Source organism: Phodopus roborovskii, unplaced genomic scaffold (genome assembly GCF_943737965.1).
Source record: "Phodopus roborovskii unplaced genomic scaffold, PHOROB, whole genome shotgun sequence".
Lineage (NCBI taxonomy): Eukaryota > Metazoa > Chordata > Mammalia > Rodentia > Cricetidae > Phodopus > Phodopus roborovskii.
Window position 1 is genome coordinate 3,424,693 of NW_026126423.1, and position 19,029 is coordinate 3,443,721.

The window sequence follows — 19,029 nt, forward strand, 5'->3', positions numbered from 1 at the left end:
AATCAAACAGCGGGCCTTCCATCACTGATAGTTTTTCCTCTGAATTGATGGTGTTTTACCCAGGAAAGCAGTGGGTAGGCGTGCAACTTGGCTGGTTCTGAGGTGGGAGGGGGGCTTAATGCTGTTGTAGAGCCAGCATCTCTAGGTATCATGAAAGACAGCGGCAAGTACCAAGGCCAGCATGCATTCCTTTCAACCTCTATTACAATGAGATAAAGCACAGAAAGTGACTTCTGAAATATTCAAGTCTTCATGAATGCTGGAAGTTGGATCTCTCAGAAGTAGGCCCTGAGTGATTGGTGGGTGTCAGGCATTTGCTAAGGAGTGTTATTTCCCCCCCCTCCGTTTTTTATTTAAGTTAAAACCAATCTTATTTTACATACCAATCCCAGTTCCATCTTCCTCCATCCTCCTTCTTATGCCCCCCCACCACTCTATCCCTTCCCCAAGGAGGGCGAGCCTTTCACGAGGGATCATCAAAATCTGTCACATCATTTGGGACAGGGCCTAGGAACTCCCCCTGTATTTAGGCGGAGAGAGTATCTCTCCATAGGGAATGGGTTCCCAAAGTTCATTAGTTGACTAAGGATGAATATTGGTTCTACTGCCAGAGGTCTCATAGACTCCTCTGGCCTATCAACTGACACCCTTATTCAGGGGGCATGGTTGAGTACTATGTTGGTCCCCCAGCTATCTGACTGGACCTGAGCATTCCTACTTGTTCAGGTCAGCAGTTGCTGTGGGTTTCCTCAGTGTGGTCTTGACCCCTTAGCTCATCATTCCCACCTCTCTCCAACTGGATTCCAGGAGTTTAGCTCAGTGTTTAGCTGTGGATCTCTGTTTCTGCTTCTATAAGCTACTGAGTGAAGGCTCTAGGATGGCATTTAAGGTGGTCATCAATCTCATTACAGAGAAAGGGCATTTAAGGTAGCCTCTCCACTATTAGATTCTTAGTTGGGGGTCATCCTTGTGAATTCTGGACATTTTCCTAGTGCCAGATTTCTCTCTAAATCTATAATGGCTCCCACTGTTCAGGTATCTCTCTTCTTGTTCTCTTTCTCTATCCTTCCCTTGCCTCGATCTTACTGATCTTTCATGTTTTCCTCTTCCCCTCAAAATTTCAGAGGCATCACCATTCCCTACTTCAAGCTTGTAGTGCTATAGTCCTGAAAATAACTTGGTATTGGCATAAAAACAGACAGGTAGACCAATGGAATCGAATTGAAAACCCTGATATTAATCCACATACCTATTAGTACCTGATTTTTGACAAAGGAGCTAAATTTATACAATGGAAAAAATAAAACATCTTCAACAAATGGTGCTGGCATGACTGGATACTGATGTGTAGAAGACTGCAGATAGATCCATATCTATCACCATGCACAAAACTTAAGTCCAAATGGATCAAAGACCTCAACATAAATCCAGTCACACTGAACCTCTTAGAAGAGAAAGTGGGAGGTACTCTTGAACAAATTGGTACAGGAGACTGCTTCCTGAACATAACACCAGTAGCACAGACATTGAGATCAACAATCAATAAATGGGACCTCCTGAAACTGAGAAGATCCTATAAGGCAAAGGACACAGTCAACAAGACAAAATGGCAGCCCACAGAAAGGGAAAAGATCTTCACCAACCTCACATCTGACAGAGAGCTGATTTCCAAAATATACAAAGAACTCAAGAAGCTAGTCACCAAAACAGCAAATAATCCAATTAAAAAGTGGGGTACAAAACTAAACAGATAATTCTCAATGGAGGAATCTAAAATGACTGAAAGGCACTTAAGAAATTGCTTAACATCCTTATCCATCAGGGAAATGCAAATCAAAAAAACTCTAAGATACCATCTTGCACCTGTCAGAATGGCTAAAATTAGAAACACCAAAGACAGTTTATGCTGGAGAGGGTGTGAAGAAAGGGAACTCTGCTGGTGGAAGTGCAAACTCGTACAGTCACTGGGAAATCAGTATGGCAGTTTCTCAGAAAAGTGGGAATCATTCTACCTCAAGATCCCGCAATACCACCTTAGCATATACCCAAAGGATGTACAATCATACCATAAGGACATCTGTTCAACCATGTTCATAGGAGCAAAAGATAACCAGCTTACAATTCACAAGCCCAGAGAAGCTAGGAAGGAAGGGGGACCCTACAAGAGACACACATTAATACCAGGCGAGGTGGAAAGAGACAAGATCTCCCGAAAAAATGTTCTTGGGGTCCATCTTAGTGAAAGAGGAACATGAAACAGGAGTGCACAGGAAACTGAAGACACAGTACATGCCCAATGTCAACCTCCTCTAACTTCATGGATGACTATACTCAAAATCAAAAATGGTTAGGTCTCATGTTTTCAAATCATGTTTTCTTGAGTCACACAGTTTTTAGGAACACTTGTTTAAAATCTTAAACACATATTAACTCTTAAAAATGTCAGAGTGAATAGGCGAGACTTTCTTTGGTCACAATAATAGTATCTTAAGAATCAAGGACAAGAAATTAAAACCTTAGTGATTGATCATTTTATCTAGATTTTAAAAAACCTTTGTATATAATTGATGTGCCTCACTGAAAAATTAATGGGTTTTAAATGCTGTATTAAGGAGTTGGAGCCAAAACAATACAAATGGCCTTTTATATTCTCATCATCCTGCCACTTCCCAGCTACCTCACCCACAACAAATGAAAAAGCAAGCAATGGCAATGTCTATTATTACATAAAGTAATGCATTTTCCTTAACTTTAAAATGTCTGAGTTTTGAGTAACAATATTTTACTCTTGTCTATTCTTTACTTCCATTTTTGCTAGACCTGTAGAAAAAAAATGTTTGTGAAGTATCACTGTGTTACCAGGAAACCAAAGACTGAAAGCATTCTGGAGCAGCAAACTAGAAGCCTGAAAAGTACAGTGGCCCAGGGAAATATTACCCCCTCCCCCCCCGGGTGTATTTTTCTATTCTTTACAACACAAGCTTGTAAAACAAAGACATCTGAGGTCAATTATTTGAGCTCTTATTGTGAAATGTCTCTGTCCTCTGTCTAGAACATTTATAAAATTAAAACCAAAGCTATTTTGCTAAGATGGCATAGTGCACTTTTGTTTTTCGAACACTGTTTACCACTGCTCTAACTGGCTTCTAAGAGGAAGGTGGAAGAGGGATGTCAAATAAGTATATTATTTTAGAATATGAAAAGCTAGAGTGACACACAGACAGATAGATAATCAATAACCTTACCCGCTTTCTAGTAGAACATTTCCTTTCATATTTTTTCCTAGTAATGGATTGTAAGGAGGAAAAGAGAGAAAAGAAACAAAGGAAGAAGGGAGGGCAGGAAGGAAAAAGGGAGGAAGAAAGGGTAAGGGAAAGGAGGACTATTTTAATCTCGATAAGCTAAACATTTATTAGTGATCTACTATATTTTTCAATATTTTGAATTGTTATGCATTACCTTACTTGAAATTTAAGTGATGCTGAGGTAACAGAACTTTATGAATGAAATGTGTAGCAAGAAACCACAAGAATCTGTTAAAAGGTCTCAAGAATTTAATTAAGCATAGGATAGGGACAAATAGTCACTGATACAAAATCAATTAGAGGCTGCATCTAATTCAGCTGCCATCATCTAGTCATTAGGCCCAGGGGTGAAGAGCATCAACAGCAAGCTGCCTCTCTGCTACCTGCTCTACCCCAAACACCCAAGAGAGCAGGAGAGCAGGAGAGAGAGACCGACCTCTTCCCCCAACTTACTGCCCCAAAAGTCATTGGCTGAATGGATTGAAATCTCACAACAGAAATGCTAGGCAGGGCAGGTATGAAATGAATGATTATGACTGGAGATCAGATTACTGGGAGAAGCATAGTGGAAATCTAAGTTGATTGGAGAATCTAAATCATGCTATGTTGTAACAAAATATATCTGATATAAAATGACTTTTTAACATAGAATATATCATTCTATGGTCTTAAACCACTAAACTCTCGCTTATGTTACCAAGGCTGAAATTCTAGGTGTTCCTTCCTTGTCTATCTTCCACTCACTGTTTAGGACTCACCTGACCCTCAATTGCAGTCAAGACTTCTGTAAGAAACAAAATATGTCTGTTCTGAGCTTTCCAGTTAATACACAGATAGCTACTCCAGGGTTCTTTGTCCACTCCTTTCCAGAAAGCTACCACAGAGACCACATGCTCTTTAAATCCCACTGACCATGTGGCCATGATGGTGGTCCTTCACTCAAACAACTGTCTCCTGGGCCTGGTGAAATGTAATGTGTGATACACTGTAGCCTATTCAAAAATGTACAATAGAGTGGCATATTGCACCTAGTTATAGCAATATCAAGTAATGCACAGTAACAGATGAGGCCTATTCAAGGGTCCAGGAAAATACAAGTAGAGATTCAAACAAAACTTCTTTTTTCAACCTTATGTAATTTGACCCAACAGATTCTACTTCTTTAATTACTTCCTGTGTCAATGGCCATGTTAGTTGCTGAAAGTAGTATAGGTTCTGAAAACATTTTCCCCCCAGCCCATTAGGAACCAAGCTATTTAAAACTACTGAAGTAATGTTAAAAGAAAGCACTTTAGCTGTAGTAAATACACAATACTTCTGAATAGAAGAGGCACCCAAACTTCAGCTTAACCATACAGGACTCTGGCTCATGTTAAAAAGAATCTCAGAAACAGGAAAAGTCCCTGAGAAGACAATGTAGAAGGGTGATATTTTGAGATATTAACTAAGAATTTTCTCCTATAAAGCATTTCCTTTACCCCTCTCCATTCTCATCTCACATTAAAGGGCAAGATAAGAGTTTACACTATGCAAAGAAAAACTAAAGCTTTTATAAATGAAAAGGCCTGGGCTTTCCAGTGATGGAACCCAAGGCCTCAACCATTCAACACCAGTTAGCATCAAAGTATATGTTATAAACATGGACTAAAGAATCAGAACTCCTTTCGCAGACTACATAAAGACTCCACAGGCAAAGGGAAATGGCAAATAATAGAGGAGAAAACTAGGGTTTAGATACTAGCATGTTTCTTGGAAGATCACTGCATTCAGCTCTACCCTATCTGTGGAAGGTATAATTAAAACTTAAATATGACTGAGATGCCAAAACCATGGTGAGAGCCAGACAACATGAAGATAATGGTAGAAAAGGCAAGGTAAGAGCTAGCCTTGCTAAAACATTTAGTACCAAGCATTCTCATTCTGAGTAATTCACCAATTATGAGAGACTTATCATGACAGGATCCTATTTTGTAGATATTAACACTAGGTCACAGAGAAGTGATATGAGCTGACCCATTCAAGTGAGAAATGACAGAGTTGGAGTTTGAATCTCACCATAGACAGAGTTTATAAGCATTGTGTTGAGGGAATACCCAGAATTATCACAGATGTTTCTAATATAGGCTAGGATCCAGGATCAACAGGAAAAAAAAAAAGACAAGTTGCAGGAAAACAAAGCAAAAAATTTATACCTTCTGAAGAGAAACCAAAGTATACTGTAGTTTTTTGAAAGGGTAACCTGTAGACATAATTAAAGCTACACTAGCACTAATGTGAGGGATTCTTTTTAATCCAATTGAAGAGCTGCTAGTAGGTGTAAGTACTGATATTAAACTTAATAGTAAAAAGTTCATAACATCAAACTTGCCAAAAAGTCAATAGCTAACAAATGACCAAATAATAGCTACATGTGACCATGCTTTTGATTTCTAGACCAGTGCTCATAATCCTTGTGCCAACTATGTTCCTATTATTCTATAATTAATATAGTCAGTATGGGACAACAATTGTATCTATAGCTTATATATCCTGGTAGGTTTTACTGAGTTCCCGACTACTGTTCTATACTCATCTCCGCATTCAGTCCCACTGGACACCCCCATCCAGTGATTGATCATGGCTCAACCATACACTGCTCTTCCAATGTAAATTTTGAATCAACAAAGCTTTCCACTGGCCTAATGGAATGTCTACTAAGGGCAGTATGTCTTACACTCTTTCTACTCAGTTCTGCTGTCTCTTTTCTTTCTTTTTTAAGCACAACAGTCAAACTTATAATCCAAAACTGTTCTTGCTTCCTGCTTTCTCTCTCCAATGAATCTCTCACATCTCTTACCCATCTTTGGCATCTGCTTCTCAGGGGACCCTGAGAAGATGAGATGAGAGTGAGCTGAAGGGGAAGAAATCTTAGATGTGGGTTAGCTTGGCTCACAAACTATTCACTCTGAGAGAGACACAGTCAGAGGGCATGGCACCAGTCCCAGTAGCTAAAGTACTCTCTGTGTTAGTAGGTGATGATCTCCTTTGCAAGTGTCATGGTTCAAGGCATTTGAAAGACGGAGGAGTTGGCTGGTTAATTTCAAATTATATTGACACTAACAGTCTGCAGAGGCTGAGAAATTGAGACCCATTAACAAACAGTCCATACGTGTGAAAGCCAGAGGTACGTTTCATGTCTTATACCACACTGTTCCAAATGTAAGAACAACTTGATTTAACAGTGAACCCAAGATCTGAAAGATTTGAAATCCAGATATTTCAAAACATCCACCAAAGGCAGATGAGTTGTGTTAAACTAAAGGCCAGATTTGTAAAACCTGAGATTGATCATTAAATATGGAATGAGAAAATGCAGATGAATGCCCTCTAGCTCAAGGCTTTGTGCAATCCTCTAGCTCTCAGAATTTGAAAAGGAGGTTTACCAAAATCTACCACTAGAGAATGCTACAGAGGGACCCTTGCAGAAGCTTTCAAGGCAGCATTACCTTTATACACATCTTCTCGACTTCAGGCACCAACACTAAATTCAATTGCAACATTATCTAGCTGTCAGTTGTTGTGCTTGGTAAAAAAGGAAGAGGTTATTTTGCAAAGGACTTTCAAAAATTAGCTTCTGTATACCAAAATGAGTCTGAGAAGTAGCCCTGGGGTTAATTCACAAAGTTCTTACTCAAAAGGGCTGGGAAGTCGGAATAGATAAGGAAAAATTTATCTACTTGAGAGTATTTTCTCCAGACCTAATTTTCTTCCAATTTGACACTCCAAGAAGAGTCCTCAAGGAACAGGCAAGTTTGCTGCTCTTAAAAATCAGCTTTGATGGCTCTCTTGTGGAACCATGAATCAACACAACACCCTTCGAACCAAATCTTCTATCCCATATGCTCTGTTTACACTTGTCAGATACTGTTATGCTCTGAAGATTCCCCACCTTCCCCTGTTCCTGATGACAAGAGTCCCATAATAATACTTGCTCCTAAGTGGAGCTACATGAACCTCAAAAGTAAATACAGGTACAGATTTTATAGTAACAAATACAGGGAAGAAGACTCAACATTAAGACCTGGAAATGATAGTATACCTGAAGACCAGCAAGAGAAAATATATCTTAACCCAGAGAGAAAAGTCGTGAAGATGTAAGTATGCTTTTAAACATACACGAAAACTTTGTCAGTAGAATAGTTTTGGATTGTGGGTAGGGGCAAAAACTATTAGAAATCAAAGATATTTGAAAGTTGTATAAAACTTCAAAATGTGAGGTTTTGACACATGTGTCCTTATGTTAATATACAAGATGTTTATACTGAAAGGCTTAAGTAAACAATGACATATAACCAAAGCCAATAATTCTTTCTTCATGTTGTTTTGAAGCCTAATTAGGGGGCTCCGCCACTCAGCTCTATCAGCTATTTTGGTGATCTATGAGGTGAGACTAAGGTACATTTAAGTGAAGACAGTGTTGCCTGTTTTAAGTGGTTAATGTAATTTTAAACAGATGTCTGAAATCATTAATCTATTGGTACTAGATGAACTATTGCTGTGTTATAGTTAGAGTCCCATTTGGCAGTGTAGGAAAAGGTGTTTCTAATGCTGAGTCCGAGGTGAGATAAGTATCTCAGGAGGAAGGCTTCTTTCAAAGTTGGCAAAGCAAGTTGTTTAGTTTAGACATTTTTCTAAAAGGATTTTCTATTTCTAGAAATAGGAGTTTGCTTACAAAATGAAAAATACATATTTTATTAATCATTCCATTATAAAAGTAAAATAAACTAAATTAATCATGCTTACAAGAAGTACATCTAAGATGAACAGATAAGGCTTATTCCAAGGAATGTTTATATAGTCTTCTCCTTCCAATGAAATATGAGAAGTTGAATAGTTTATGAGATTATTTTAGTGTTTATAGGTCATAAGTTAGTTGTCTCTAAGGCGTTGGCCTTTTAGAAATGAATAGAACATGAAATAATCCACGGAGTCCGGAGTTGGCTTCCTCCTCCTAAAGAAGCAGTGTTTAATACTGATTCAGCATGAAAGTCTGGTAAATGCTGTGGATCAATAAAATCAGGAGTAACCCAGGTGTGGTGGCATCTGGAGAAGGAAGTGAGAAGATGACAGGTTCTAAGCTATCATTGGCTACACAGTGAAATCCTGTTTCTCAAACCAGAACAAGATAAACACACAAACAGTGAAATACCAACAATAGCTATTTGGATTATATAATCTTAAATGTTACAAGAACAATCTTTTTACTCAACTAATCATTTAGGATTTTCTATATGTGAATTTACCAGTGTTAGTGTTATCAATGATAACACTAGAATCACTTTAGAATGAATAACACTTCTATTTTAAAGTTAGTATTTATATAGCTATGTACTTAAAATTTACTAATATTTCAAAGTGACAAATACTCTAAGAATTTGTAAATATATAAACACAGCATTCACAATATTAAATCTAAGGATTTATCTCAAGATACAACACTTAGATTTATGGCCACTGTAATACCCAGATGACAAACTTTTCTACAAGTATGTTTATTTATTGGTCAATTGGAACAATAAATAAAAACTGAATAAAGAAAAACCACGTGTATATTTCACAGCAGTGTCTCTGCATCAGGTTTCTCCTACATCAATGTCCTTAACGGAGCTCTAATTTAGTTACTCAAATTGTTTCTTATTATTCAAATTTAAAGAGAAACCTAATTCAAAAATTTACAAATAATTATTTCTTAGCATTGTTTGTTTAGAAATTTCACTTTAAACATACCCATTTTCATCCCTCTACTTATCTATTTCAGTTAAAAAAAAAAAAAGAGCTAACTACTTAGATTGTATACGAATGGACTTTGGGAGCCCATTCCACATAGAGGGATATTTTCTCAGCCTAGACACATGGGGGAAGGCCTAGGCTCTGCCCCAAACAATATGACAGACTTTGAAGTCTCACCCTCCCTGGGGAGCAGAAAGGGGATCTGCTGGGGTTTGGTGGGGGAACATGGGAGGACAGAGGGTGAAGGAGCTGGGATTGACATGTAAAACAACCTTGTTTTAAATTTAAATAGGAAAGGAGGGGAAAGACCTAATTACATATACCTTTATAGCTGTTCTTCTAAAGAATAAGGAAAGGGTTCTAAAAATCCACAAGTGCCAGATAGAAACCGTATCTTTATAGGGCAAATATACCCCTTTACTTGATTTTTCCCCCAGCTGAATATTTGTATGTGGGGCAACAGATGAAACATGAGTTGGAGCTTTTGTGGTCACTGCTTTATTTATCTCAAGATGTCACAGGCCTCGCTTATTGAGTTATTACTTCTTTACCTAACTGGTGTATATATTGAGACCTAAAGAGTTTCCATTTCTCCAGTAAGAGACAGGGACCTTGCTTGCTCTGTGCCTTCACCTCTTCTTATGGTAGTGAGTCTCCATGTACCTCTGGACACTGATTCTCCTCTTCCACCAGCCTGGTTAATAAGGGTGGTCCATTCCCTTGAATCAGGGATGCAGGAAAAAGTGCCAGCATACTAAGCCAAACCACGATGTTTTTGTCTCACTCTCCCCAAGAAATCACTGGAAAATGAGAGCATCTCTTGGTGCTGAGTAGTCAAAAGGTTGTGTTGTTACAGGAGCAGATTACCAACACGAGCCTCGTTGATTGAGGTTTGTAGTTTGTCACTTAAAGAACACAATTATGTAGGCTAATCTATGGTGAACAGGATAAGACAGTGAAATGATAATGACACAGATTTTAGGGGACCTGCACCCACGTCTGCAAAGCCCCATCAAACAAGAGTTTGCTCATATTGTAGAGTACCATGAAATAAATGCTTTCTTTGTGTCTTTTATAGCTTAATTGACAGCTGTCATTCAAACAAACCACACATGCCAGGATGGCTAAACATTAAGTAGAAGGGACTTGAATTGCCAAAGGAATTGACATCTTTATTTCCTAAAGAGACTGAAATAAGCCTTTAAGTTAGTACTGACCTTCAAATACATATTAATGGTCTTCCATGAAACATGTAAGTTGACCGCAAACACTAGTACCTATTAAATATGTACTGATATCCCAAAGTATCTCTTATATACTGCATTTGCATTTATCCCTGCTGGTGTCCATTTGTGGGATTTCTTCCTACAGATCTGTTTTCATGGCTATAAGTCAGCTGAATCAAACCAACCCTGACCGAGTGGCCAGTGCAGGTGCACCTCATCTTCACCATGTGCTTCGTTTCTGAAGGTTCACCCAGATTCTCTCATGTAGTACTGATCTCTGCTTACATCACTAATTAGGTACGAGATGCTGCCCACCTCTTTATTGACATCTTGTGCTGAGATCCTTTTTATAATGGTAAGTTGGGACTCACATCTCATCATTCTGAGTTTGGGACCTGTGAGGTTTCATTGGACATTTCTGGAGAGGTTCAAGAATGTGGCCATTGGTCTAGGTTCTTTTTATCATAAACTTGACAATGATGTCATTCTGGTGCTATAGATTCCCAAATGAAAACTGGATGCCTTCTAGATGGTATTTAGATTTTTACCTTCTCGATAAAGAACATACACATTGAGCCAGGAGGCACTAACTGCCACATTTTAACTTTGTCAATTTTTCCAACTTTGTCTTAGAGCAAGATCAGTGTAACACACTCAGTATTGTGACCTATGTCTTTATTATTATTATCAAATAATAGCAGAAAATGGGCAAGGGGCAGTTTTTGTTTCGGAAGTAATAATTTTCTCTTAAGCATGGGGTAATTAAGTTCAAGACAGAAGTATGAGGTAATCGGAAACCGTTGGCTCCATCGTTTTCAGTGGTTCAATGACGAAAAAGCAAATATAATGACGGAATCGCTATAAAAATAATTTCAAAGTTAGTGGCAAAGGCCCAATTTGTACTTTGTGACTTTGGTGTCCTTCTGTTAGTTTTCTGGAAATAACTCATTTCCCGTACCCCACCCCAAAACCCATTTGCCTGCATTCTATATCAATAACATCAATGCAGATTTCTGTAAGGAAGTGGGTTGGCTATAACAGAATATTGCTGGAAAGCTAATCAGATTGATTGCAAAGAATAATCTTCATCTCAGAAACTGTGTGTTCACTGAACGCCAATAGTGGGTAGAAGGCATTGCGTATGTCTGTTTGTTGTGTGTGTTGATGCATATACATGACTAATTAATAAAAAAAAATGAATCTTCTGACTTAACCAAATTGAGTTATCAATTATACAGAAATTAATGACTCTATTAGGATTCCAACCAAGATCTCAGTTTCTGTCTCCTACTGCTGCTTTTTTTTTTTTTTTTTTTTTTTTTTTTTTTATCCATTAACCCTTAAATAAACTCTCCTGGAGATGTTCACTATCAATTATCCTTCCTTCTCCCTTCCTGTCTTCACTACCTCTATTTTCTTTATTTTGTTTTTTATTCTCCACTGTTAGTCCTTCACTCTGTTCTTCCCTGGCCCTCATATCTTCTGCTAGTTTCCTTTGCTTCTCATCTTGACCCATTTTCTTATCATGCGGTCCTAATTGTGTCTGAATAGCTCTTTGTTCATTCTCAATATGATGAACATATGGGGAAGTCTGTAGTGAGATAGTCCTTCTGTGGCACTGACCACGCCCATTGGGGGTGGAGCCATGGGCGGAAGTGACCTGTGGAAGGAAGTCGGAGGGAAAGCCGGGAAAAGCTCTCTTGCTGGCATAACTGGAACAGGAGAGGATCTGGTTGAATTTCCTGGTGTTCATCTGTCTAGGTTGTAAGTTATTTCTCCCTGAATAAACATCTATTCGGCCTATTTTTTTATCCTGATCCTCATTTAACCGATAGAAGTCATGCCAGTACCTTGACCACACATGCTGATTAAGCTTTAGCTTCCTTCCTAGCTGTGTAAAAGCTGGGCACATGACCCCATTCAGGCAAAGTGGCTCCACCAGGAAAGAATTAATTGTTGGATTGCTGTTGAAAATGAGAGGGATGAAATTGATCGATATTCAGGAATTCCTAAAAAAAAAAAAAAAAAAAAAATATCCAGGCATCTGTGAAGCCACAGTGTGAACAAGTGAGAACTCAAAATGAAGCTGAGAAGCCCCGAAGAGTGACAGCACGATGATATGTGTGCAGGATGAGGTGTGTGGCCCTTGGTTTCGCCTTTCCTCTACGCGGTCCACCTCAGCAGTGGCCTCCCACCTGTCAATCTGACCTCTTATCTATGATGCACTTTCTATCTTCTTTGTGCAGTAACTATGAAATAAAATATTCTGAACTGTTCTGTTCTTATAGGAACCATTTAATCTTTAATGAATTAGGAAGGATGGTTATATGGAATCTAGTGTCTGTGGATCACAAAGTTCAAGTAGAGACTGGCAAAGTAGGGGTCAGACTACGGCGATACATACATTAATTTTTAGAATGTTATTACGTTTTTCACTTTCAATGTACAATGTACCATTTTTCCATAAGCATTCACATAAGGAATGTGTGTTTTGGTTACTTTACTTCTATTTAAATGCCTTTTCAAACAGTAAATTGTCCTATTAAAATCCATTTCCTCACACAAGTTTCTGGAGAAATTAATAAGTAATTTACCACATGAGGCCTACTGCTAAGTTATTTGTTACTTTTTTTTAAGTAATCATATGAGAGTCTGCTAAGAGTCAAAACCATTAAGAACAAATGTTCAAGGAATACTGTAGTAGCACCACTGGAATAATGTTCCTGAATGTTCCCTGTCTTAAGGTTTATGAGGTGAGATATATGTAGCTCATGCCATAACCAAAATACAAATTCATCTTCCAATTCCAATTAATATTGTAGAGTTTACTTTCTGGTGGCCACTGTAGAGACAACTACCAGATTCTAATGAAAAACTACTTGGATGCATGACAACCACAGAAGATCCCACAACTTAATGCAATTTCTGTCTCTTAAAGACATAAGAGGATCAAAGGGTTTTCAGAACTCTCAATCAAAAGTAGGTTTATTGTCTTATTATGTGTTAATTTCCACTAAGAACACAAGGTAGATATACATAGACTGTGATTTGGAGGCTATAAATGTACAATATTGGCGCTCTCTCTCTCTCTCTCTCTCTCTCTCTATATATATATATATATATATATATATATATATATATATTACCAGAATTAATCGTCACTCTTCCTTCCATACACAGAACAGTCAGAACAGACAAAGCACAAAGACATAAGCTGTGCAAATGGCCAAAAAAAAAAAAAGAAAAAGTGAAAGGCTATTGTCAACTGTGACTTAAAGCATATCACTTATCTTCCTTATCTTCAGAACTACAGTGAGAAGAATGTACCTGGGTCCTATGGAAACTTCTGTAAAATGGTGGATTCTACAAATACAAAATATAAGCTCTTGTCTCATGTCCTTCATGCTCCCTGGAAGGAATTTCAAGTCCTAGTGAAAATACTTACAATTAACTTTGTAAAGAATAACAGATTAGAAACAGGAATGAAAATTCATGAACAATTTATGCAATTTTTTTATCATTGTGACTTTTTCCCTTGTGAAGGATCATTTGGGCAAATCTGGATATCTTATCTCTCTCTCTTTTGTGACTGAAAGTCAACAAAGACTAATTTCTATTTTCAATATCTACCCACTTTCTGTTCCAGCACTTCAGACCACAGCAATACCAAATAAATAATAAGAATGTCATCCCCTTTTTAGGGACAAACAAGGAGGAATACAAACACAGAAAGGTGAACTGTTAAGTCAAATTTAATACAATTATGCTTATTTTTTAAAAGAGAAGTTATCATATTAAACTTTTAACTCAACATACCTATGCATTACAAGAAAGATTGACATTTGTAATTAATTAAAACTATATGTGGGCAAATAGTTATTGATCATTAGACACATTGTGCATGTTATGGAGAGTTGATTGGGGTAACAAAGGATCAAAAAAATCTGAATCCCAGAAAAGGAAGAGTAAGTAGAGCCATTTACAGCTTGTTCTTCCCTTGGATTTCCATTTGTTCTCTTGCTTTATCAATCTGGGATATGGACCCTAATTAAAAACTGGTTAGAATGAAAGATACCATTATTATAGGAGAACCCCAGATCTGCTTTAAGTTTTCTCTTCCACTCAAACTCACCCTTTTAATAACTCCATGCAGTAAATACAATTTCTACCTCAACCTATGAGTCTACCTTGACCTTTCAACCCATATGCCAAAATTAGTATGTCTAAAACCAAAGTATAACTTTCCCCGTGTCAGCAATGTTGACTTTGCTTTACAGCTATTTATATTAAAATCCAGGGAGTCATTACTAATTCTTCTCTTCTTTACATATGTAACTCCTTGCATGTCTACAGATCCTGTTGCCTTTTTCTGATTTTACAGTCTTTACTATCCCTACCCTGATTCAACATGCATTACAATGGTTTTAAGCTGATGTCCCTTCCTTTGACCATCTATAGGGTAAAACTCATGTCTGGTTCTTGGAATTCCCCACTCATTATCAGTGGCTTTCTAATAGTCTTTTCAGCAATGCCCAGTGTGACCGACAAGGTCCTCTGTGATATGACCCTACAATCTCATCCTCTGTCTCATTACTCCCTTCTCTCTAAGTTCCAGACACTTAGACTTCCTTTTAGTCTTTATATAAAAGTCAGGTTTTCCCTTTCAGCACTGGACAATATGTCCACACTGTTCTTAATGCCTATGCTCTTCTCTTTTCACCTAGTATTACCTTTTCACTCATTAAAGCTACAAATCAAATCATCTATCAGGATGTAGATGTAAACTGAAACATCAAATATATAAATATCTTAATAGATTATAAATATGTCAAATATTCAAATGATGCAAAGGTAGGTAATATACATGCGGAGTAAATCGTATTCACAATTTCAGTACAGCTCCTTAAGTGACTGGAAGTAGGACACAATAAATCAAAACCGGACCTCAGTAAAGAGCTTTTACAAACCCCAAGAGGTTCTGCATAATTTCCCCCAATTGTCTGATTCACAGAGAATACAGTAAGAACTACATGACTCTAAATTTCAGCATTAACTCAAACAGCACAAAAGCATCCTTTCCAAGGAAGATTCCTAATAGCCCATGATCATATTCAGTTATTCTGGGACACAGCCTAAAGTGGTGAATAACAATGCACATATATACAGAGAAAGACCTAAGTACACACATACACAGGTGCACACACACACACACACACACACACACACACACACACACACACACACACACACACACATCTACTCAATATGTGAATGAAATATTTAAAAGAAATGATGTTAGGGCAAATCACAGAGTAGTAAGAAACATTCTTAAAGTACATAATAAGAATTTCCAGCTGACTCATTTTTTTTTTTTTTTGGTCAAAGATTAACTGAGAGAATTTAATTTTGTTCCTTTTCCTAAGCCCCCTTTTCCACAGGTGCTGCACCCTTCAGCCACAAGGGCACTTTTCAGAAAGGCTGTCATCAGAAAACGGTGATTGAAACCAGGTACCAGGCACCAGACTCTCCTTCCTCAAATCTTTAAGCAGTCATGAAATTCAGTTGGGTATTGAAAAGCAATTTATGCTCAGGTTAAGCTCAGTCTGGTTTTAGACAGCAGCACTCTTGGAGAGAGATAGAAAAGTCTCTAGTTTGCCAATTGTAACCCCTGTAAGACACGCTCATTTTCACCACAACCGTAGAAAGGAAGACTTGGGTGAAGATGGAATTTGGTTAATAGTTCACAATACACAGACATTAAGAAGCACTGACTTGAAAATTAGCAAGACAAAGATGCAAATAAAATAATATAAAATAAAATAAAAATCTGAATTATGAAGGACACAAGCAGAACTCAAGCTAACATGGTAGAAGAAATTGTAGATCCGATTCTCAGTGTTTCTGATAACTGCTACTTAAACAGAGCACGGAAGTATGTCCTTACATTGTATACAGTGGTGGATTTGAATAATATTTTTCTTCACATGCAAAAATAAAAACATAAAAAAAATGGGAAAACAAGTTCTTCATAAAGCTAAAAACAAGCACTTTTACCAACAGACTTGGAATCATGATGTGTGTGTAGAAAACATACAAATTATCTGGCTCAAAATTAGAAAATTTAATAAGGCATTCTCCTTCTCTCCAAATTATCCAAATTCTTGAAGAATCATCACTAATCACAACCTATGAACCTCTAGGCATTCATATTCTTGCCAGGTTGAAGTAAATAAGAAAAGTATTATTTGCCAAATTCCAATTGAATATATTTAGCATACGTTCATGACTTGCACCAAAATATAAAAAAAGCAGTGACTTACCTGAGAAATTGTTGCCTATTAGGGAGTCTATGGTAATTAGAATTATTTAAGTCTTCCTTCTTACGCTATATAATCCCATCCTCTTGCCATGTTCCAAATATTTTCTATTTATAATGTTACACCTAACAGTTCACACATCAATGTCTAATATACATATTAACCATTTTCTCATGTGGTAATCTGTGAATGCGAAGTCTTTGAATAATATGAAGTTCTGTGTGTTCCTATATCAAGGATTTTCAAGTTTTAATACCATGTCCTAGTTGGGATTTGTGTGTGCATGTAGCTTCAAAAGCATCAAATAAAATTAGCCCTTTGTACTGAGAAGCAGTTAAGTAAGGGTTCAGCACATAGGTAATGAATAGTAGTGGAGCATGGTATTTCATTACAAGAACTAACCCAATGCAGATACCAATTCAAAATGAAAAGGAATGGCTGGAGACCCAATCCCATGTACCATATTTCTTCATGTACATCTTCAAGAGTCACCACTAAAGATTTTCACTCAAGGCACAAGGAAAGCTTGAGGTGTTTTCTATAGGCATGCTTACAATGGATGAGGAGGAGATAAGTTGGTTCATTTGTTCATCTTCAACTTAGTCTTTAAAATATACCCTAAGCATCAGATTCTTGTTTCTTTATAGAAGTTATATAGATGACAGAAAGATGATGATGACAGATAGATATGAATAGATATGGATGAACAAAAAGAAGAATAATAGCATATTTTATGAAAGATTTGTACACAGCATCATACCACTGAGAGAAGGGCACATGTAGAAATACAAACCTTTACATCATAAACAATATTAGAATTTCAGAACTGTGTGTTCACTAATTTACATCCCACAAATAAATTTTATGTCATGGAAAAATGGAGATATTTTGAATACTAAAGTCCTTTATTTAACAACACAGAAATTTCACAAAAACAACTTTACTGGGCAAATTGAAGTGATTTTTAATTTTTTTACAGTTTTGTACATGCCCCATAAGTGATTTTTCTTTAATAAATACACTGTTTTCCAAAACTGCTTTTTTTTTAAATAACTGCACAAGCTTACATACACCTTTACACAAATAGCTATTAGAAAATGTAACTGATAACTGCACAGTTTGGAACAGAGGACACTGGGAAAGGAGTACAGTTTGTGGCCCATGTCCGAAAATACCTATTTGGCAATTGTGAAACGGAATCCCTCTGAACACAGTAGCTGTGTTTTATTCGCCAGGAATACAGAGCTCAGTGTGAAATGCCAAATTTAATAAAAACAAAATCTGAAACGTTTAGCTGTTACATGAGAACCAACTGTTTGATATTGCTGTGAATCTCACCATGATCAAAGACCCACTACAGCTTTCTGCACAACATATTTAACCCTGAATCATGTGTTCATTTGACTGTGTCTCTCTTTTCATTCTTTGATTACTGATACTATCAGCTTAAAGGCTTTATATGCTTTAGCACTAATTGAACAATATCCATGCCAGGGGCTCTGACAAGGGATGGAATATTTCTTTCCTTTTGTGATTACTTAATATTAATTCATAGGAAGCCCATCATTTCCCACTCCTTGTGATTTCTCAGAAGGAAATTGAGGGTTGGGGGGTTAAGCAACCAGGAGACATTTTACATACGCATATCTTAGGGGATGGTGATTCTATTTATGTTCCAAGGATGGATTCAGTACTACTTTGTGAGCATGCCTCTGCTTGTATAGGACAGATGGAGTCCCTTAGAAAGAAACTCACCTTAGTCTGAAGGTCAGAGATGACAGAGGTCTGGACTATGATATTCTTCTGGAGTGCTGGGGGACAGCTAAGAGGAGTGTTTGCTTAGTACACTGTGTGCTGATGCCCACATATTCTCCTGTGCTCCCCTCAAATGCTGCCAGGGCACGGCATCCACGGAACACTGGAATCATGTGTGTGGATTTCTCTAATAGCCTTAACAATAGCTGATATGTAATTTTTAAGTGGTACATATATAAAGTACAATCTGGTGGCTAATTTCTGAATTTCCTTGATATGGAAAATGAAACACACTGTGAGTAACTGTTAAAGGTTATGTTTCATTGATATTTTGGAACAAAGAAAATGCACACATTCAAGTCCACTGCCCTAAGGCTACAAGTTCTCTATACAAAGCCACTTGAGAAAGAAAACTAGAGGGAATCTAGAAGGATAATTTCTTCACCATCACCAGTGAGAACTCTATATGTACCCAACATTTTGTAAACTGAGTTTAAGCGAAAACACAAGTAATGTGTGGCATAAAAGAAATTAGCGTAGATAATAAAATGTAAGAGAATTAAAGAAAAAGGCCACACTGTTTGTTATAGTAACAAATTCCTTTCATTAAAAATAAATGAATTGCCATGTGAAACAACACATTTACAATACACAGAT